The sequence below is a fragment of the Pistacia vera genome, unplaced genomic scaffold, assembly GCF_008641045.1.
Source record: "Pistacia vera cultivar Batoury unplaced genomic scaffold, PisVer_v2 Contig459, whole genome shotgun sequence".
Taxonomy (NCBI): Eukaryota; Viridiplantae; Streptophyta; class Magnoliopsida; order Sapindales; family Anacardiaceae; genus Pistacia; species Pistacia vera.
Window position 1 is genome coordinate 975,245 of NW_022196289.1, and position 23,122 is coordinate 998,366.

Sequence of the window (23,122 nt, forward strand, 5' to 3'; positions counted from 1 at the left end):
CTTTAAACAATCACCCCATGATTACTAGGTCCAAAGCCAAATTTCATAATTTTATGTTAGTCTCTTCTACATCAACTCCTTCTCACCTTGACAATAATGGACCAGTAAGTGTCCTTGAAACACTTTCCCATCCTTCTTGGAAAGCTACCATGGAGAGTGAATTCAGTGCCTTACTTTCAAATAACACTTGGGAGCTTGTTCTAGCAGAATCTCATATGAATGTGGTAGGTTGTTAATGGGTTTTTCGAATTAAACATAACTCTGATGGTTCCATTCAACAATATAAAGCCCGATTAGTTGCCAAAGGCTTCCAACAAACTCCGGCAATTGATTATCTTGAGAGTTTTAGTCCAGTTATTAAATCCTCCATAATTAGAGTTGTATTAAGCTTAGCCATCACCTATGGATGAGACATCCAACAAGTTGATATCAACATTGCTTTTTTGAATGGGGAACTCAATGAAACAATATATATGACTCAACCTCTTGGTTTTGTTGATTCTGCAAACCCACTCCATGTATGCAAACTAGTCAAGGCCTTGTATGGACTTAAACAGGCTCCAAGAGCTTGGTTTGAGAAACTTAAAACTGCATTTATGAAGTGGGGGTTTGTTAGTTCAGTAGCTGATCCATGTTTATTCATTTACAATCTCAATGATCTAGTGGTTTATGTATTAGTTTATGTTGATGACATCCTTTTGACTGGAAGTAGCTCTCAACTAGTCCAAGAAATAGTGCACAAGCTGAAGGATGAGTTTGCCTTGAAAACCTTGGGATCCCTCAAATATTTTCTAGGTTTTAAGGTGTATCAAACAGCATCTAACATCCATATGTGTCAAGAAAAGTATGCCAAGGATCTGTTAACAAAAACTGGCATGATGGACTCTAAGCCATGCTCTACTCTTATGGTTTTAGGGAACAAAATAACTCTTGAAGACAGTGAACTATTTGACAAACCATCATTGTACAGGAGCACAATTGGAGCCTTGCAATATTTAATTTTGTCACCACCTGATATTGCATTTTCTGTCAACAAGTTGAGCCAATTTCTCAAGGCTCCTACTCACCTACATTGGCAAGCTTGCAAGAGGTTTCTTAGATACCTTAAAGGCACAACACACTTTAGGATTCAGTTTCATAAAGTTCACAAGTTCAGTCTAGAGTGCTTTACTGATGCTGATTGGGCAGGAAATATTCAAGATCGCAGGTCAACTAGTGGTTGCTGCATTTTCCTTGGTCCTAATCTACTTCAATGGAGTGCTAGAAAGCAAAAGGAAGTGGTTTTGTCTTCCACAGAGGCTGAGTACAGAGCCCTTGCACAAGGAGCTACAGAAATAACATGGTTCAAGAGCTTATTTTCTGAAATGCACTTAAATCTCTCTACCATACCGATTGTGTGGTATGATAATCAGAGAGCTGGATCTCTTGCCTCAAATCTAGTCTTTCATGCTCAAACCAAGCATATTGAGTTGGATGTTCACTACATTAAAGAATAAGTAATTGCTAACAACTTAAAGGTCGAATATGTTCAACAGAACACCTAAAAGCTGACGTCTTCACCAAATCTTTGTCAGCTTCACGCTTTGAAACTCTTAGAGTCAAACTAATAGTAGTTGCTTCTCTTGTGAAAGCTGATGTTCCCTCTTGCAATTCTGCAAAAGAAACTTATAGTGCTTAGAGAAGAAGTGTTCTGATACTTTTGTGCCTGCAGTGTTCTACTGGTTGATTCCATTGGTACTTAGAGAAGAAGTGTTCTGTTATGCATGCATTTTACAATATTCTGATAACTTTTGTGCTTGCAGTGTTTTACTGGTTGGTTCTACTGGTGCTTAGAAAAGAAGTGTTTTGATGTATATGCATTTTACAGTGTTCTAATAACTTTTGTACCTATAGTGTTATGCTGGTTGATTTTACTGCAGAATCAGTTTCCTTGGTGGTCTAATGCATACTAATCCACTGCTGATAAAGTTGACTGATCCTGTGTGGTTTGAATAGATGTTGAGTTGTTTATGCAGGTGTTGAATGATACAGTTATATTAGGCATCTTAATAAATTACAAAACAGAACTAGGAAATGAAATGGGAATTGGTTGATGTTTTTCTATATTCCTTCAGTAAAAGAAAAATACACATATATACACAAAAGAGAGAATAAAATCTTTGCTAATTACATACCCTAAACCTAACTGGACAAGGGTGAAAAATTGGCTTGAATTTGTGAACAGTATATTAGAAACTGAAGAAAAACGTCTTTGGACGTGCTTCAGTATTTTTTCCATAACTTGAGCTGTAGACCTCTGATCTGGTTGATTCATGAATGAGTAGAAAGATAATTGAAAGGGATACAATTTATATGTTTACTACTTTTCCAGATTCAGAATCTAGCATGCTCAAATTTGGCCCGAAAGATTCTCGCTGCGACAAAGAAAAATATTCGCCGCAGCGAAACTGTGTCAAATGTGAAAAATAAAACAACGCGTTTTGGCTTGCTAGGGCTTTGTCCTTAAGTGAAAGAGGTATAAATTAGCACGAAAAGGAAGGGAAAGAGGTCTTGGTTCGTCATTTGGGAGGCAGCTCATGGAAGGAGAAGATTATTGAAGATTTAGGCTTCAAATTAGAGAAGATTTCTCCATCTTTTGCTTGTTTTTCAATGATGAACCTTGATTTAGTTTGTTTTTGTTATTTTATTTTGTTTTTTAGTATGAACTGAACTGTTTAGCTAGGGTTTGATGTAACTTTGATATAATGATTCAAATTTATATGTTTTGAATTACTTTGAGTTTCAATTTCATGATTGAGTGTTTATCTCTTTGCTTAATGACTTTTGGATGCTTGATCACCATTCAAATGTATGTTGTTCATAATGAGACTGAAAAGTGATTTGTGATTGTGCCTCTTAGAATAAATACCAGAGATTGAGCGAAAACTAGAGATAGATAAACGCGATCTATGAAATCTAGATAGAATTCCATAAAGCTTAAGAGACTTTGAACTATTAATCTTCATTTTGTTGGGTGCAGAAGCTTAGTAGGGATAAGTAGGAAAATATAGCATGAGAAAGTATGTTTTACAACTTAGGGAATTCGATTTTCATTCAAGGAATTAGAACTTGGATAATAGATTCTATGATTTGGGTTAGCGTATCTAGGTGAAATCAACACCCTAGCATTTTTTAGCCTTTTTTTAATGAGTTAAGTTGTTGGGTTTTGCATTTTATTTAGTTTGTTAATCTTCCATCAATCCAATTTATTTTTGCTTCAATTAGGACTTAAACTAGAGAAATCGGTACTTAGTAATACTATTCTCGTGGGAACGATACTCTAATTATCACTTTATTACTTTTTGCGACTAGTGCACTTGCTACATTTGCATGTTTGTCAAAAATAAGCATTAGGAGACAATAACAATGATACTAATTTTAGTCAAGATGGAGACGGATGTCCAAGACGCATTTGTCATAGGTTGGAAGGTTGAGAAACTTGATGAGAGGTAGGTGTCCTTTGCAACGGAGACACATAATAAAGACCACCATGTTGTTTACCCGAGCCAATCATCTTCCCCGTAGCCAAGTCCTACAAGACACAGAAAGTGGGAAAAAGAATGGCACAACAATTTAGGGCAGTGGTGATTTTACTAACAGACATCAAATTTAAATGAAAGGATGGGACACACAAAACTTTATTTAACGTGATATTAGAGTTAAATGGTATAGTTCCTGTAGACGTTATAGAGGCTGAAGATTTGGTAGGTAATTTTACAATTGGTGTTGGTGATATGTTTGTGTGCATGAAAAGAGTGGAATCTGTGGTAATATGGTATGTTGCTCTGCTATCCAATATCCAAGGCTTAGTGAAAACAGAATTAATATCCAAGTGCCATTTTTGAATTTGCACCTATCTTCAGTGGGACCTCTCTTGTCGCAAAATTTGCAATAAAATTTCAGAGTGCGACAGTTGTCAATTGTATGGCCATCTCTATTGCAATGCTCACAATGTTTGTCTTTGGGCTTGCTGGAATAATTGCTTTAGCGGCTTTGAGTTGCTGCTGCAATGGAAAAGTTCTTTGTACTTTCTGATGTCATTTGTCGCTGTGTTTCTTCTTAAATAACAAGGGAGTGTGCTTGATGCACATTGGGCAGCGGCGACATCATGAGGATGTTGCTACGAACAGTGTTATAGGCGTCGTTGAGACTCATGAGAAACTACATCATTCGATCTTCTTCTCTTTGCTCAATATATGTGCTTTAAATTGATCACAATGAGGGATGGTTCGATATGAGTCTAGCTCATCCCATAAACCTTTAAGCTTTGTGTAATATGAGGATACAGACATGTTACCTTGTGAGAGTGATGCTAATGATTTCTGAAGCTGATAGATGGCTGGTGCATTTTTTTGTGAAAACTGAATCTTTGAAATCTTCTTATACTTGATAAGCTGTCTTCGCATGAATGACCCCTTTGGCTAAATCTGGTTCTATTGAGTGAGTGAGCCATGATAAAATGATGCTTTTGCACAGATTCCAAAGAGCAAACTCAGTTGGTTGTTTTGTCTCTGATGGAGGCTTGACAAAACCATTGATGAAACCAATTTTGTTCTTGGCTGTCAGGGCATGGATCATGGATTTACTCCATGATTGATAGTTGGTGCCATTCAATTTTGTTGGGACAAGCATGAGGCTAGGATGATCTGAATGATGAACAAAGAATGGATTTGATGGGTGCATATATGAATGGCTGTTGCTGGAGTTTAAGCGTTGCTAGAGTTTGAGTATTTGGAATGGAAATTGTGTTTGAAAAAAAAAAACTTTAAAGAAAAACTTGCTCTAATACCATAATAAATTACAGAATAGAACTAAGAAATGAAATGAGAATTGGTTGATGTTTTTCTATATTCCTTTGGTAAAAGAAAAATACACATATATACACAAAAGAGAGAATAAATTTTTTGCTAATTACAAGCCTATTATAACGTGATCCTATATCAAAGAGATATTTCGTAAAGTAAAAAAGTCAAAAAATAAATGAAATAAATACATATAATCGTGTGATAATGCAAAAAGATTCGTAAATCCCTATATCTCTATTCTTCTTTGAAAAAGTCTGAAATAGAAGACTCAAGTGTTAAAGAAAGGTTACTGCGGCTCTGCAAGGTGTGAAGTAACTATGCAGCAAAGCAAACTGAAGGCAGAATTAGTCTCAGTCTCAGTTTATTCACCGAAGAATTCCTGGATGTCAGTAAGGGGTACAAGTAGACAAGTAAGCAATGTAAACTCCCAGTTCAGTTTACGGGAGGATATTAAGGCAAATAGTCAAGCAAAACATATAAACTCCCAGTTTAGTTTACGGGAGGATGTTAAGGTAAATAGAAAAGTAATTAGTTAAGTCATTGTTATTAGGTGTTGTTAGTTACCAGTTAGTTACGGTTAGCTTTAGTCAGTTACCTTTATGTTGTTTTGTTAACAGAGCACTATAAGAGCATCTCCAAAGGACTCTTTATATGACACAAACTCTTTATTATAAAGAGTTTATCCATGAAAACAAGAGTCCAACAGACTCTTTATCTTTAAAATATAAATTAGAGAGTGAGTTTGGCTCTCCACATTTAGAGAGTCAAATTTCACTCTCTATCCTATTTTTAATTAATAAACTACAAGTTCCTATGTATTTTATTTAATAATTCTCTCTCCCATTAAGTCTTTTTCTTAAAAATAAAAAGCATCTTTATTAAATTTAAAGAGTCTATTGGATTTGAATAAAAATTGTATTTTTTATATTTTAAAATTGATAAAGATGATTTTTATTTATATTAAATATGCTTTTTAAAATAAAGAGCACAATTAGAGATGCTCTAAAAGTGCTAACTTTACTGTATTGCAAATTAAGATGAATACAAACGATTAGTGAGCTCTATAACTTTCATTAATAAATGAATGGGCGGCTAAAGATCGATAAAGCCTGACAAACAAGTATGAACAATGAATTTAGAAAATCGTATTTGAGGAAGTTAAAGTCTAATGTTCAACAAATGAGAGAGCACTGGTTAGTTGTAAAGTCCAATAAACAGGAGTATGAACACTAAATTTTAGGAAATTTGTAGTTGAAGAACCTAAAGTGGGACTGATAAATTCCAATAAATGAGGAGTACGCATGAAAACGCTTGTCATTTGTATTTGAGGAAGTTAAAGTCTAATGTTCAACAAATGAGAGAGCACTGGTTAGTTGTAAAGTACAATAAACAGGAGTATGAACACTAAATTTTAGGAAATTTGTAGTTGAAGAACCTAAAGTGGGACTGGTAAATTCCAATAAATGAGGAGTACGCATGAAAACGCTTGTCATTTGTATTTGAGGAAGTTAAAGTCTAATGTTCAACAAATGAGAGAGCACTGGTTAGTTGTAAAGTCCAATAAACAGGAGTATGAACACTAAATTTTAGGAAATTTGTGGCTGAAGAGCCTAAAGGCTAAAGTGTACGGGGGACTGGTAAAGTCCAATAAATGTTGTATTAATAATGCACAACAACTGACCGTTGTTACTATTACCTTTTTTATTAACATTATTTTTTTGGTTCAAGAAGATCAATAATAATTTTTTATGTATCTATAAAAATTTGCCAACCCTCCTGAAAATTAATTTTTGGTTTCTCCCTTGACTTATCCCAAGTGAACTCCGAAATAGTTTTTGTATGCAACTCACTCCCAAATCATCATTTTAATAATATATATATATATTAAAATCAATTGGTAATAACTCTCGAATACCAGTTTTATGTCTTTAATATTACTCAACAACCATATAGTGTCATAAAATATATATTAAATGATCTTTTATATCTTCCTACAAAAATGTTGCATTAATAATGCACAACTACTTATCGTACAAAATGGATCACCGCCACCAGAAACCTTAGCAATATAGTGTCAGGAGTATGAACAATAGATTCAGGAAGTTTGTAGCTGAAGAACTTAAGAGTGTACGTGGGTCCGGCGATGGCGGTTGGTGTACAGGAGTCCAATATAATATTAATGGGCGGCTATTAAATTGAGATTTCAATCTCTATAATTCTATGCCTATTTAAAATTCAATTCTTTATTAATTAAAGAATTTTTCTAAAAACTTACAATTTTACATAAGAAAACGAGCCATAATATTTCGACATGATTTATCTCCTATCAGCCACCCTTAAGCATGGGGTGGCCAGATTGTAAAATTTTGAATTTTTATATATCAAAATTGTAGTTTCATTATCTAAACGTCTTTTTAATAGAATTTGAGGTGAGTTTGACTCATCGCCCAATAAGGTCTTGTTGAATATGAGGATTACCCCCTCTTATAAACTAATAGGTTTGAGTATGCCTAGTTGATGTGAGACTCTAACACTCTCCCTCACAGTCAAGCCCATATGTTATATATTGAGTCATACCTGTTGATGGAGGTAGTTGTTAGCTCTAACTCTTCACCCGCTGATTAAACACTCAGCTCAACTGGATCTAACTCTGATACCATGATAGAATTTGAGGTGGGCTTGACTCCTCACCTAATAAAGCCCTGTTGAATGGGAGGACTATCCCCTCTTATAAACCAATAGGCTTAAGCGTGTCTACTTGGTGTGAGATACCTCTTATTGAGTGAGGAGTCAGACCCACCTTAAGTTATATCATGGTATCAAAGTCAGGTTCAGTTGAGCTAAGTGCTTGACCAGCGGGTGAGAAATTAGAGCCAACAACTACCTTTATCAACAAGCATGACCCAACATATAACATATGGGCTTTATCATGAGGGGGAGTGTTAGAATCCCACACCGACTAGGCATGCTCAAGCCTACTAGTTTATAAGAGGAAGTAATCCTCTCATACAACAAGACTTTATTGAATGAGGAGTCAGCCCACCTTAAATTCTATCGTAGTATCAGATCCAGGTTCAGTTGACCTGAGTGCTTGAACAACGGGTGAGGAGTTAGAGCTAGCAACTACCTTCATCAACAAGCATGACCCGACATATGGGCTTGACCGTAAAAGGGAGTGTTGGAGTCTCACACCAACTAGGCACGCTCAAACCTACTGGTTTATAACAGGGGGTAATCCTCTCATTCAATAAAACCTTATTGGGTGAGGAGTTAACCCAACCTCAAATTCTATCACTTTTTTCTCTTTTACTCGGCTTACCTTTGCTTCATAAGCTTTCATTTTGTCTCTCTTAAATGTAATTTCCTAAATAAATTTATTTGAATTTAGTAATGGTACATCATCCTCAGTTACATTTTTTAATTTCTATTTTTTTCAACGATATTATATCTAAAGGTATTTTAAAAAAAAAAAATCTGGAATACCATAAGACTATACATACCATAAGACTATATAATTATGTCACTTTATTTTTTTATTTTTTAATCTATCTTCACAATTAATATGATGGATAATTATTAAACTAAAATAATAAGTGACATGTAAGTATCCGTAATTTATTTATGGTATCGCATAGGGGTGTTCAAAAGAACTTATTGGAACGGGAACCAGCGGGTACCCGGGGTTTGGTTCCGGTTCCCACCTAGAACCGACCGTCAACGGGTAGGTTTCGGTTCCAAATTTTTGGAACCAAAACCTGGAACCGAGACTAATATAAAATAAAATTAAAGATTAGGAGGGTTAATAAAGACTTTTGTAGAAAAAGTAAAGTGAATACATTTATATTTATATTTCATAATATTTAAAATAAGTTGATTTAACTTTTGAGAATCTACCTTTACAAAGTAATGGAGTTTGTAATTTTGAATTTATAATTTGTAATTTTATTTTTGTTAACAAGTGCCAAGTGGGGGGGTATTTGTAAGTTTTTAAGGGTTTTTTTACCATTTTAAAAAAATTTGGGGGGTCATGAATTTTACAGGGTACCCAGAACCATAACCGAAACCATTGTTACAAGTTTTGGTTCTGGGTACCAAGGAACCAGAACCGTCAGTTCCAATTCTGGTTCCAAATTTTAAGGAACCGTTGATTCTAGTTCCGGTTCCGGTTCCTTCAAAAAATACAGAGTATCCGGAATCGAACACCCCTAGTATTGCAGGTGTGGTAACTACTATGTCACCGACTATCTCTTTAAAATAAATTACCTTAGACATCAATGTCAGGATATTGATAGCTTCATCAAATCACTATATAATGACACCACTCTCACAGTCTCATATGCATGCTGTAGGCGAAGAAAACTAAATTATGGCATCTAAACCAGGAATTCTCACTGATTGGCCATGGAAGCCTCTCGGCAACTTTAAGGTTTTCTTTAAAGTAAACTTTATTTTATTATTATTTTTTGGCTTTCTATTTGACTAACTCTTTTCATTGTTATTTGTTACAGTACATAGTTTTGGCTCCCTGGGTTATTCACAGCATATACTCATACACAGTGGAGGATGAGAAGAGGAAAGACCTCTCAACCTTGCTCTTATTCCCACTTATTCTGTGGCGATTTCTTCACAATCAGATATGGATTAGTCTTTCTCGTTTCAGGACAGCCAAAGGCAGCAATAGAATCGTTGAGAAGTCCATTGAATTTGAACAAGTTGACAGAGAAACAAATTGGTCAGTAAATAATCAAATATATATCCTTTAATAAAGTCACTAGCTTAAGCTTTTAGAACTTTCCGATTTCAGATCTTCCTCCTTACCGGGTTATTCGAGTTTTTTTTTGGCTTGAATTGAAGTATTCTTCATTTATGCATGCATTAAACCTTTTTTTTTGGTTTCTTAACTATTTAGCTAGCTTTTATGTTGTTTTGTCTTTTCCTTTTGAGGGGTAAGGCTCAAATGTGCCCCTTTCTCTTCTTTTTATTCTCTTCAATAAATTTTCCAGATCTATCACTGTTCAAATTAAAAATAAAATCAAACTATAAATCATAATCTACACAAGACGTTCGTACCTGACAACTTATGTTACTATCTATAAGTATACTCTATAGTACTTATGTATGTGAAATTAATCTATATTAATTACAAGTTCTATTATCACTACAAACCATCTGGTTAAAATATTTTGAGTTTTTTTCTATCGGGTGTTGGCAGGGATGACCAAATATTGTTCAATGGATCCCTAATATATGTTTTCTGCAAGATATTTCCCGGGGCAACTCACATGCCAATCTGGAGATTAGATGGTGTAATTCTCACAATTCTGCTGCACGCTGGTCCAGTGGAGTTTCTTTACTACTGGCTTCACAGGGCACTTCATCACCATCATCTTTACTCTCGCTACCATTCTCATCACCATTCCTCCATTGTCACTGAGCCCATCACCTGTAATTCTCTCTTGATTTTCAGCTTTGATTTATATTTGCTTATTTTTTGTCGCTTATGTCTACTGTCAGTCTCTCCTGCGGACACCCTAATTTGTTTAAAATCTGAAATCTCAACTCTCGCCAATAAGAAATTTTTGTCTTTGCGTTTGCATGGCAGCTGTGATCCATCCATTTGCAGAGCACATAGCATATCCCTTCTATTCTCAATACCGCTTTCTACAACAGTCTTCACTGGAACTGTTTCCGTGGGATCTATCTTTGGTTACATTACTTACATCGACTTCATGAACAACATGGGACACTGTAATTTCGAGCTCATACCCGAGTGGCCTTTCTCCATTTTTCCACCTCTCAAGTTCCTCATGTACACTCCTTCGTAAGTCTCTCTTAGCTCTCTCTAATTAACTCAATATAAAGAAATATGATTTGTACCGACGGAAAAATTGTGTCGCGAAACATATCTATACGAGTGCGTTGGAATAATATTAATGTTAAACTCTTATCTAATAACTTAAACTTTTAGATCAAATTATTAACTTAATATGTTACCGAATCTCCATATGGTTCCTAATCCCCTCATGTGACCGATACATCTTGTTTATTATACATATTATATGAATCTAGAGTGATGGTACAATATAAATACATTAAATATGCAAACTCATCAATCACGTATACAATCTTAATTTGGTTGACATTTTATTCATCTACATTTATTATGAGTGAACTTTTTATATACACCAAACAACTCATTTCGTGTCATGTCAATTTATATAAGGGGTCGTACACAGTATTATTCATGATTTATCTTTTATTGGGTTGTTCTTTAATGCTCTAATAACATTATATAATGAAATTAATTTTGAATTAATGCCACATGTTTCACTCCCTTCACCATACACAGTTCAGAACCAACTACTCATTATTCATGCCTCTATATGATTTTATGTATGGTTCCATGGACAAATCTTCAGAAACATTATATGAAGATTCATTGAAGAAGAAAGAAGAATTCCCTGATCTAGTGTATCTAACGCACTTGACAACTCCCGAATCAATCTATCATCTACGGCTAGGATTTGCTTCCATGGCAGCTCAGCCTCAATCATCATCATCAAAATGGTATATATGGTTGATGTTGCCTGTGACCTTATGCTCCATGATGCTCACTTGGATTTGTGGTACTTCTTTTGTGGTTGAGAGGAACCGTTTTAGTGACTTCAAATTGCAAACTTGGGCCATACCTAAGTACCGTTTTCAAGTAAGAGAAGCCTCAATTTCTTTGTTTCTTAACTTGGGTGAATTTCTTTGACCTCCCATAAGGTTTGTAAATAATTTAATCAAACACACACCCTCTAGTTTTGAGGTGGTCGATCGTCTCTAATCCCCTTTCCTGTGTCTTTAACAAAAATTATTCAAGTTATTTAAGCGATATTTCCTTAAATATGAGAGATCAACAAACAGTTGGATAATTCCTTGGCTTAATGTCATAGCATATTTTGATTGCAGTACTTCTTGCAATGGCAAAGTGAATCAATCAATAGCTCGATTGAAAAGGCCATACTAGAAGCAGAGAAAAAGGGTGCTAAAGTATTAAGCCTAGGACTCTTGAATCAAGTAAGTATTTCAAATTCCAATTCGGTTAGAATGCAATACCATCCATTGTATTTAGAAAATTTTAAAATAAAAAAAATATATATATATTGTTTTTAAGTTTAAATAAATCAAATTTTCAGGGTCAGGAGCTGAACATGTATGGTGAGCTATTTGTCCAAAGGCATCCTCAGCTCAAAATAAAAGTGGTAGATGGAAGTAGCCTTGCTGTTGCAGTTTTGCTCAATGTCATACCTAAAGAATCAACCCAAGTGGTGCTTAGAGGCACTCTCACTAAGGTTGCGTATGTTATTGCTCTCACTCTTTGTCAACGGGGTATACAGGTATATATTACTCAAATAACACAATATATTCATCTAATTTAAAATTTTCTATAAAAACAAAAATTGTATATTATGACACAAATGAATTTGTGTTGTAGGTGGTAACTTTACCAAACGATGAGCATGAGAAGCTAAAGAAATCATTTGGTAAAATCCAATACAAATCTAACTTGATCCTTTCAAGAAGTTACTCTCAAAAGGTGATCAAATCAATCTATGAATTTTGATTTCTTTATACCCTCAATTATCATTAATTTATGATTAATAAAGTGTTGGTTTTTTCCTATAACTTCTATAGATATGGTTAGTGGGAGATGGGTTGACTAAAGGAGAACAAATGAAGGCAAAAAAGGAACAATATTCATTCCATTCTCACAATTCCCACCGAAGAAAATAAGAAAAGATTGCTTCTATCACTGTACACCAGCAATGGCAACTCCTTTGGCTCTTGAGAATGTTGACTCCTGTGAGGTTAGTGGTTTACATCAAACAAATTTAGTTTAAGTTTTCTTAATTATTTATTTTGCTAATTTAAAGTTTACATTAAAAATGGAATAGAATTGGTTGCCAAGAAGGGTGATGAGTGCATGGCGAATTGGAGGGATAGTGCACGGCTTAGAAGGATGGAAAGAGCATGAATGTGGAAATTCCATCTCCAATATTCACAAAGTTTGGGAAGCAACTCTTCAACGTGGGTTTCAACCTCTAAGTCTCCCAAATGAATCTAAATTCTAGCTTCGTTTCAGAGTTATTTTCACCTATGACCTCTCTCACGAGTTCTTTAATATCTATTTATAATATATAAATTAGAATGTTGTATTAATTAAAAAAAAGAACTACGGATAGTTGTGTACAAATAAATTAATGTCCTATTTTACAATTTAATGAAATAAAAAAGAACTGCTGGTTGATCTATATTCTGCACGCCTATCTATATTGATTTTACCTTTTGGAACTTCCCAAAATCAAAGGATATGATTAAAAATCTCATGTCCTTTTTATGAATGGATAATTATTGGCTTCATATATAAATTTTACATCATACTTATTCATGATTATTTTTCATGTTTAAAATGTATGAGCGAGTTAATTATAACTAAAAATATTTTAAATAATATAAATAAATAATCTATGCAACCTGTAAGTATTTTTGTCAACTTATGTCCTTGTGTGGACACTTTAGAGTTTGTATAGTCACAACGCATCTTATAGATATTTTTTTTACACAACACATATTGCACTTGATTTGCAAAAAAGAAAATATATTATCTTATAAGATATTTGTTGTGGTTCATTTACACTTGTCCTCATATAATTTGATGTACTATAAAAGTTGTTTTGCTTTGTTTGTGGTCCCAAATATTTTTTTCTAAAAAGCAAAACACAAAAATTTTACTTTAACTTTTTTGTCCCCAACCCTTTTTGTATTGGTCTAAGGTTTTTCATATGCTTTGGTAGGCTTAAAATTACATTCTCTTACATTGTCTTTGTTGTGACGATTATGGAACATGGTTCCATGTTGATGCTTGGATGTGTGCAAGCTGCTGTTCCAAAGTTGATTATTCGCTGTTGAAAGTTGATTCAAGTGGTTTGGATGATGAAAGTTGTGCTTTACTTACAAAAAATTTTGCAAAGTTTTTGAAGAAAAACATGAAAAGCCTTTTGAAAGTGGAAATGGTAGAAAACTTTTTGTGAAAAAGTTTTATGACTAGCAAACCCCTGATACCTTTTAAAAAAAAAAAAAAAAAAATTGAAAGATAAAGAAATGAAAAAAAAGAGTATCAAGTGCTTTGAATGTGAAGGGTTTGGGCATATACAATCTGAGTGTGCTAATACACTGAAAAAGAAGAAAGGTAAGGCTATGGCTGCAATTTTGAGTGAGAATGGTCAAGAAGAGAGTGAGAAAGATACGTCTAGTGATGATCAGAATGTTCTTGCTTTTACTGTGAATCAAGATGATGATAAGAGTGAGTCTTTGAATGACACTGTTGACATCTATGCTGAATAACAAGAAGCATGTGATAAGATGTATGATAAATGGTTAAAAGCTGTGAAGAAGTTGTAATCTCTTGGAATTGAAAATGCAACCTTGTTGAAGCAAAAGAAAACCTTGTCCGAAAAGATTGTTGTTGTTGGGGAGAGAGTTGTTGGTTAACTCAATTTAGTGTGTGATTACCCATTTTAATTGCAGTGGAATTATTACCAAGTTGATTAAGACATTTCCAGTTTAACCACATCAAACACAAGTGCGGAAAATAAAGAACACAATCACATACATGGTTCAACTAAATCCATTTTTAGCCTACATCCATGAGACCTTGTCCAAATTGAAGTAATCCACTAAGTTAAAAACAAATTACAAGATATAGTTCAAAGTTGATCTAAGATACAATAAAAAGAACTTCATTTCAAATTTACACTTAGCACCATACTTTGAATCTTTAACGTGTAGCAACTCCTTGGACCTTTTTCACATCGGGAACACACCCAAGAACAGCTTATGAACCACCAAGCTTCAAGCACTGACACCACACACCAACATCAGCAAAGCAATGACGTTCCAAGAGCCATCAATACAATGTTTGATATGGTGAGGTTTTGGCAGAAAATGGAAATGAACTTGTGAACCTTAAGAGAAAGAATACTCAAAGGAAATTCAGAGTATAATGAAAATAAAATATCAAAAGGTTAGGTTAATATACACAAGAAAGGATATTATAAAATGAAGGATTTTTTTCTCAACACTATAATACCACATCAACCAACAAAAGGCTGACCCATGTTTGTCCAAGTAAGGAAAGTATTCCTTCTTTTGGTTTGGACCACAAACCAAATCGGGAAACGAAACTTTATTCCCTAGGACCATTTAAGGATACCATGAAACATATAAAAAGGTCCTAAAAAGTAAGAGACAAAGATAAACAATATCTTTTTCACTTTATCAAACATGCAACTCATGTTGAGTTGCAAATGTCTAAAGCGAAAGTGTAAGCACAAACTATTATGCACACACACTCAAAACAAAACAAGCCAAGATACAATTCTAGCAACCAGTGTGCACGCAAAACTGATGTGTACACACACGATAAAGGAAACAAGCCAAATCATAAGATTGGCAACAAGTGTGAACACATAACTATGGTGCACACACAACTCATAAGTTGACAAATATGGGTGTTCCACATTCTCCCCTTTTGTCAAACTTATGAACAAAGAACATAACAAAAGAGATTAAGTACCAATTTGTTTCAGTCAACCAATCAAACCTGCATATTTGCAAGAACAAACATACAAACAAAAGAACCAAAAACAACACATGAATGAACATAAGGTTAGCCAATAAAACATAAAGATAAAATAACTAGAAAGGTTTTGCAGAAACATAACAAAAACAGCATAAAGAAAATAACAAACTCCCTCATGGAAAGTCATCAGCAAAGCAGTTTAAAGTTAATCAAAACAAAAACAAACAAAAAAATAAGTTCACTCCCTATAAAGCTTATTCCCATTCTTTGTTCATAAGTCTTGAAGACTTCTGATAGGGTAGCGATATGTGACTGGTTGTACTCTTGATTATGCGCTTTAGAGGAGCAATAATGGTGACATAAGAGTCCTCCACTTGAACATTGGGAACAACAACAGAGGAAGTGTCAGTAGCTTCATCATGGACTAGAGGGGTTTTTTCTTTGACTGGTAAAGAAATGACATCTTTAGTGCGCACATGAGAAGCATCCTCTTCTTCAAAATGTTGTGCCTTGTCTTGAGCAGCTAAATCTTTAGGTTGTTCTTCTTCATGAATAGCCTGTTCTTAATGAATGACAGTTGCAGAATGCTTAGCAGGGAGCAAATGGAGTAACCTCATTTTGATCAGCAAGCTTAGTCAGAACAAGAGAAATAGGTTTCTTCTTCTTCTTCTTCTTTTGTTTTTTCTTCATTTCAGTCTCCATCTTGTCCATCCAAGCACTAGAAGGAAAGGTGAATTTCCTTCACATATTGAAGAATAGTCACCATGGATGTCTCCAAATCCTACATAACAACAAAAAGCTTAGACTGCCAAGTGTTAGTCCTAAAGCGTTCACCTGAGGAGGTGGAAGGCAAGTTCCCTAATGGTTGTCTAAAAGACTTCTTGGTGACAGTCTCTATCTTCAATAAGGGCTTCACTTCATAAAATTTGGGCTTATAGGTGGAGATGATTTTGTAAATCAATGAAGGAAAGGGTAAATCTGGAGAGAATAAGTGGATTGTGCTACCACACTAACACTTGTGAAGATCAATACAGCTAAGTTGATTTTCTCCCCTTGCGTAATCCCATACAAAAGTTGTGCTCTTTCTGGTCTAATAGGGGAATTGTGCATTAAAGAGATCTTAAACAACAATTTGTAAAAGGGTGTGAGTGCACTTTACTAAAGAACACCACTTCTAGGTCATATAGCAATCGAACCACTAGTTATTACGTTAACAATTTTGTCTGATTCTAAATTGGTCAAGTCAAAATTCTCCTTACTCTGTTTCAGACCTAGAGCATCTCTAACAACATCTTCATTGAACAGAACCCAACGTCCTCTAATGTAAACTCTATCATTATGCACATTAGAGTTTGGTTTAACATTGTCAAGGCCAAAATTGGCGTAGAACTCTTGAACAAGAGTTTGAATGGGTGCAGTCATACTCGTGACAGTACTAAGCCATTTTCTATTCTTCATCATGGCATGGAATTCTTTAAAATCTTCTAACCTAACATTTGCCTGGCTCACAATTTCCTTTTTGACAATTTGGCTCTTAAATCTAATCTCAACAGCAGGCAAAACAAAATGAGAGATTTTACCAGTTAAAGACTCTTCTATGATTGCCTTTCCTTTCTTCTTCGCCATCTCTGTTGGAGTCAAGGGCTTTGATAGAGCAACTTTTGCAGGAGCACGCTTGCATGATTTGAGAATGGCAATTGGAGTGTTGTTTGAGGTGTTGTCAGACGCTGAAAGGGACTTTTCTGGTAAGGTGGGAGGAAACTCTCCGGTAAGCGCACAGAGTCCTGGTGATCACTGGAAACAGGGGAAGAGATAGGTGAGGATGAATGGCTAGTTTCTTCCTCGTAAGACTCCTCTGGTGTGGTTGAATCAGACTCCGATGGCGTTTTCTCTTTCGTTGCCTTTTTCTTGTTGAATTTCTTCAAGTCTTGAAATCCTTTCTTGAGTAATTCCTTTATGGCCTTTCTTTTTGGGTTCTCAATTGCTTTCTTCCTTCGAATCCATGTGAGAAAACAAAAAAAAAATCAAGGAAACGTTTGATAGAAAATCGTGAAGAACAGAGAAAACAGGCAACACAATAGGGTTTAGAACATGAAGACTAACACGAAAAAGATTAGGGCAAGAATTTATGGCAAGTGGTGATTTTGAGTCCGTAAAGAGAGTTATACCAAAAATAGAACTCTATCCTAAGTACGTATACACATGCAATCGTGTGAGCACATAACATTACAAAAGAACATCAAAAAATTTTCAAAAGACCTGACTTTATTGAACAATTTTAAAAACATAAATTTAAAATGATGAAAAACTTCACATGAATTTTTGAAGGTCAAGACAATCAATCTATGCAAATCATCCTAATAAATCAAATTTCCAATCTTGTAAGGTTCCAAAACTCGTAAGGAAGTTGTCAACATAATGCAATCAAAACAATATCTCCTCAATCACACACAAGAGAGATAAAGTCACAAGAGTTTGTCTAAGTGTGTGATAGTGTCCTCAAGGGGTTAAATGACACATTTGTCAATTTAAAATTTTGCAAGAGAAACCCCCCATTCCCTCATGCCCTACAATATTTTGCATTTTTCCTTTTTAGCATAGAACAAAAAAAAGATTTGATGATTTTCTTTTCATTTCGAACAAAGGGCAAATAACTCTCAAAACATAAACAAAATGTAGCTTTCACACTTGCAAGAAGGTAATCTTCTTAATGGTAGATTTTCTAAAATATAGAGGTCTCTATAAATCAGAAAATTACTCAAAATAACTTTCACACTAACGCTTTCATAATGGTGAGAAGAATGGACAAACAACTCATGATGAGATAAGGTCATGTTATAGAAAGATCTCAATGGACACAACATACCAAAGTTAGCACACAGACAAGAGAAAATAAATGACAATTAGGGTGCTAGCACAGATCAGAGGACTTGACAAACAAACATAAAAGTAGCATGTTCATGCTTTATTCATCAAACATAAATGAAAAACTACTCAAATTGAAGTAGTCCAATGGACTGCCTCAAGAAAACAAAAGTGTCATAGTCACGTGCTTTTATAAATAAATCATCCAATTGGTATTTTGTGTTCACATGAGCAAGTGCAATGATATTTTCCTCAACTAACTCTCTAATGAAGTGATGTCTATGTCAATGTGCTTAGTCCTAGAATGCTAGACTAGATTCTATGGCACTCATGTTATCACAAAAAATTGTCACACAATCTTGATCAACACCATAATCATTCAACATTTGCTTTAACCATAAAATTTGAGTACAACAACTCCCTGTGGCAACATACTTAGCCTGGAAAGTGGATAAAGAGATTGTATTTTGCTTCTTGTTGTACCATGTGACAAGATTGTTTCCAAAATAGAAACATCCACCTGAAGTACTTTTTCGATCATCCAAACTTTATGCCCAATCTGTATCACTATATCTAACCAAGCAATTGTTAGAATCAAATAATGTTAGTAAACTATTTAATGAGGTTGTTAAAGCTGTTAATTCAGTTTAAGAAGTTTGTTAAAAAGTTGTTAAGTCAGTTTTACTGTTGTAACAGTTTTGTATTCTATTAACTTTCTGTTTTACCTTTTTGCTCTGTTTTACTATAAGTATCTTGCTACTGTACTTCTCTTTCAACAAGTTGAATATTCAAAAGAATTTCAGATCTATTCTCCTTCGTTCTCCTCTATTTTTCTTCACACCTTTCACATGGTATCAGAGCCATTGACAAACTTTATAAATGGTTGATCTCTCTTAATTCTCTCTCAATCAAAATACCTCAAGTCACAAGTTGACTTCTAAAACTGAAAGTTCTTCAGTATCTCCAGCCATGGCGTCTTCAACCCTACCTGTTATCTCTCCCAAACGTACCAGAGATAATTACAGATTCTGGAAATCGCAAATTCTATTTGCAGCAGGTTCTCATGATCTGGAGGAATATCTCACCGGTTTGATTTCATGTCCAACCCCCTTTATCAAGATCCAAAGTAAAAGTTCTGATGGAGCTACAGAAAAGAAACTTAATCCAGCTTATGTTCAATGGAAAAAGACATATAAATCACTAGTGAGTTGGCTTCTTGCATCCATATCTGAATCAATGTTTTCTATTGCGTCAAAGTGTCAATTTTCTGCCGAAATATGGATTGTTTTAGAAAAAGAGTTCCTTACTGAATCTAGATCTAAAACCTTACATATCAAGAACTTACTACAAAGTACAAGGAAAGATAATCTAAGTATTCATGATTACTTCATGAGAATGAAAGGATTTGCTGAAGTTTTATCATCCAGTGGTATAACAGTCACTGATGAAAAATTGTTAAACTACATTCTTGATGGCCTAACTTCTGAATATGACGCTACAGTAGTAAATATCACTAATAGACTTGAGTCTAGACTTGATCCACTTTCTGTCCAGGAAGCACAGATAATTCTACAAAAGTATGAGTTGAGGTTAGAAAAAGCTAATCTAGTGATGAATTCCAAGGTGGGTCTGTTAATCTTGCCAATCTTACAACTGGTGAGAATCACAAGAAATATCATAGTGAAAATCACCCCTTCAATGGTGAACACTCTCGGTTTACACCTATGTCACCTCTTGGTTTTGCATCCCACAATTCAAGTACTCCTCAAGTTACTCATGGATCTAATCACTTTGTTCATGGATCTAACCATCTTGTTAATTCAATTCCACAACACCAGTTTACTCACCACAGTTCGATGGCAGAGGGAGAGGGCGTGGATCTGGTAGAGGCAAATTTATATGTCAAGTATGTGGTAAAAATGGACACTTGGCTCTCAATGGTTATCACAGGTTTGACACAAATTATACAGGAGATATCAATCCACCGATCAGACAGAATTTTGTTCCTAATTACCCCAGACCACCTGTTGTTTATCAAGGTTCATCGTACTCCCCTCAGAACACATCTCAACCTACCTATAATCCAAATATATCAGCTGGTGTCCACTCAAACCAAATGCCTAGTCAAATTGGTTTTTCAGCACCATTTTACACTAATTCTACAGCCCATAATGCAACATCAGCTCACTTTCCCGCAGGATCATCTGGGCAGATTCAAACAAATCATGAATCCTCCATAACTATACCACATACCTCCTCCAATCAAGCATTTTTTACTCAAACACAGTCACCAAACTATACCAACTCTGTTGCCAATTATGTTGCTGCACCATCCATTGTCCAAGATGTCTCCTGGTACATGGACACAGGAGCTACGGATCATGTAACAGCTGATCTCTCTCAACTCACAGTCAACTCTAATTACACTGGAAATGAGCAGCTCCAGGTTGGAAATGGTGAGCTTCTACCTATATCTCATACTGGTTTCACTTATTTACCATGTCAATCTAAGTCTCTTTATCTTAAGCGTGTCTTGTGTGTCCTTAGTATCACCAAAAATATGTTAAGTATATCTAGATTTACTAAAGATAATGGTGTTATAGTTGAATTCTTTGCTGACCATTGTGTTGTTAAGGACAAACAATCCAAGGTAGTTCTTCTTCAAGGAAGACTTAAGGATGGCCCTGATCAACTTTAAACCTCAGCCACTCCAAAATTCATCTTGCCTGATGATTCCGCAAAACCTACAGCCACAACCTTCAACTCCTCAACTAGAACACTGCACCAAGATCAGTCTGTCTAACCCTAGCCTTCTTCTTTTGTAATTTCAGATTTTTGTAAGAATAAAGAATGTGAACCAACTTTAAGTCCTAATAATGAGTCTTTAAATTCTTTTGCAGATGTATCCTTTTGTGTAAATGCTACCAATGATAATAATACACACACATTTCAAGTACTTGATGCTGCCAAAACCAATGGAATGTTATGGCACAAACGTTTAGGTCACCCCAATGCAAATGTTCTTTCCAAAATTCTGCACATTTTAAAACTAAACAACATTGTTTCACACACCTTTGGTTTCTGCACTGCATGTCAATTTGGTAACCTTCACCAATTAGTTTTTCCTAGAACCAATTCAAGAGCCTCTCAACCCCTATAATTGATTCATTCAGACCTTTGGGGACCTTCTCCCATTCCCTCACCTGAAGGTTTTCGTTATTACATTCAATTTCTAGATGACTATAGTCGATTCACTTGGATTTTCCCACTGAAAAACAAATCAGAAACTCAACATATCTTCAAAAAATTTCATATTCTAACAGAAAAACAATTTAACTCCGTCCAAATAGATTAGGGAAGGGAATATAGGAGTTTAGTTCCATATTTTCTTGATCATGGGATTGTTTTTAGGCATCCATGTCCTTATACCCACCAACAAAATGAAAGGGTTGAAAGAAAACATAGACAATTAGTAGAATAAGGTCTAACTCTCCTTGCTCAAGGTAAAATGCCTTTAAAATTTTGGTGGCTTTCTTCCTGAACTCCTGCTTACCTTACAAATAGGCTGCCCACGTCTGTACTATCTGGTTTGTCTCCATTTCAGACTTTGTTTAAACAGATTCTAGATTATAAGTGTATTAAAGTTTTTGGTTGTGCAGTCTATCCTTACCTTAGACCTTATAACTCACACAAGTTTGATTTTCACACCACCACATGCACATTTGTAGGATATAGCATGCATCACAAAGGATACAAATGCATGGATTCTAAAGGCAAGATTTATATATGTCAAAGTGCTAAATTTGATGAAAACCGTTTCCCTTTTGTAACTACCGAAACTGCTGCATTCTATCCTAAAACAAATCAGTCTCCACAATTTCTCTCTTGTGATAATAGCTCCTTTAAAGTCTTTCCTTCCTTGCCCACTGCACCTGTGTCTTCTTTTTCTTCACCAGTTTTTTTTACAATTGGTCAGCAAAGGTCATCTGCAGCTCCATTATCACAGTCCAGTCCACTTCCCAAATCTATTAATACTCCAGTTCCACCTTCTTCCTTAGTACAATCTCCCTCACATAAAACACTAACTACTGATCCTTTAGAAGAATCTTCCTCACATTCCCCTAGTACATTACCAAATACACCTTTCATAGAGTCTTCTCCACAGTCTGCACATACGTCAATTCTTGAACCTACCGAATACTCTGTCCAGCCTCTTACAAACTCTCCCACTACATTACCAGACCACTCTACTAGTTCTCCTGAATCCATTCATCTTGTTGTAGATCCTCCTTTTCCTAAACACTAGTCCATTCATGCCACCATTGATACCACCATCCATAATTCCCATTCATTAAATATTCACCCCATGGTTACTCGGTCTAAAGCCAAAATTCCTATATCTATGTTAGTCTCCTCTAGTTCGCACCTAGATACAAGTGAACCAAATAGTGTAGCTAAAGCTCTATCTCATCCATCCTGGAAAGCTGTCATGGAAAATGAGTTAAAAGTTTTAATATCCAACCATACTTGGGAACTTGTTCCAGCTGAACCCATGAACATAGTTAGATGTAAATGGGTTTTTCAAGTGAAACAAAATTCTGATGGGTCTATTCAAAGGTTCAAAGCTAGACTTGTTGCAAAAGGGTTTCAACAAAACCCTGGGATTGATTATCTTGAAACTTTTAGCCCTGTTATCAAGTCTTCTACCATTCGAGTTGTTCGAAGCTTGGCTATCACATATGGTTGGGATATCTAGCAAGTTGATGTAAATAACGCTTTCCTTAAT

The 23,122-nt window shown here is 35.1% G+C and overlaps 1 pseudogene; it reads left to right on the forward strand.

Annotated features, from left to right (window-relative positions):
* The first annotated feature begins 9,191 nt into the window (after positions 1 to 9,191).
* Positions 9,192 to 12,961, forward strand: LOC116144900 (annotated as a pseudogene).
* Positions 12,962 to 23,122: the final 10,161 nt, after the last annotated feature.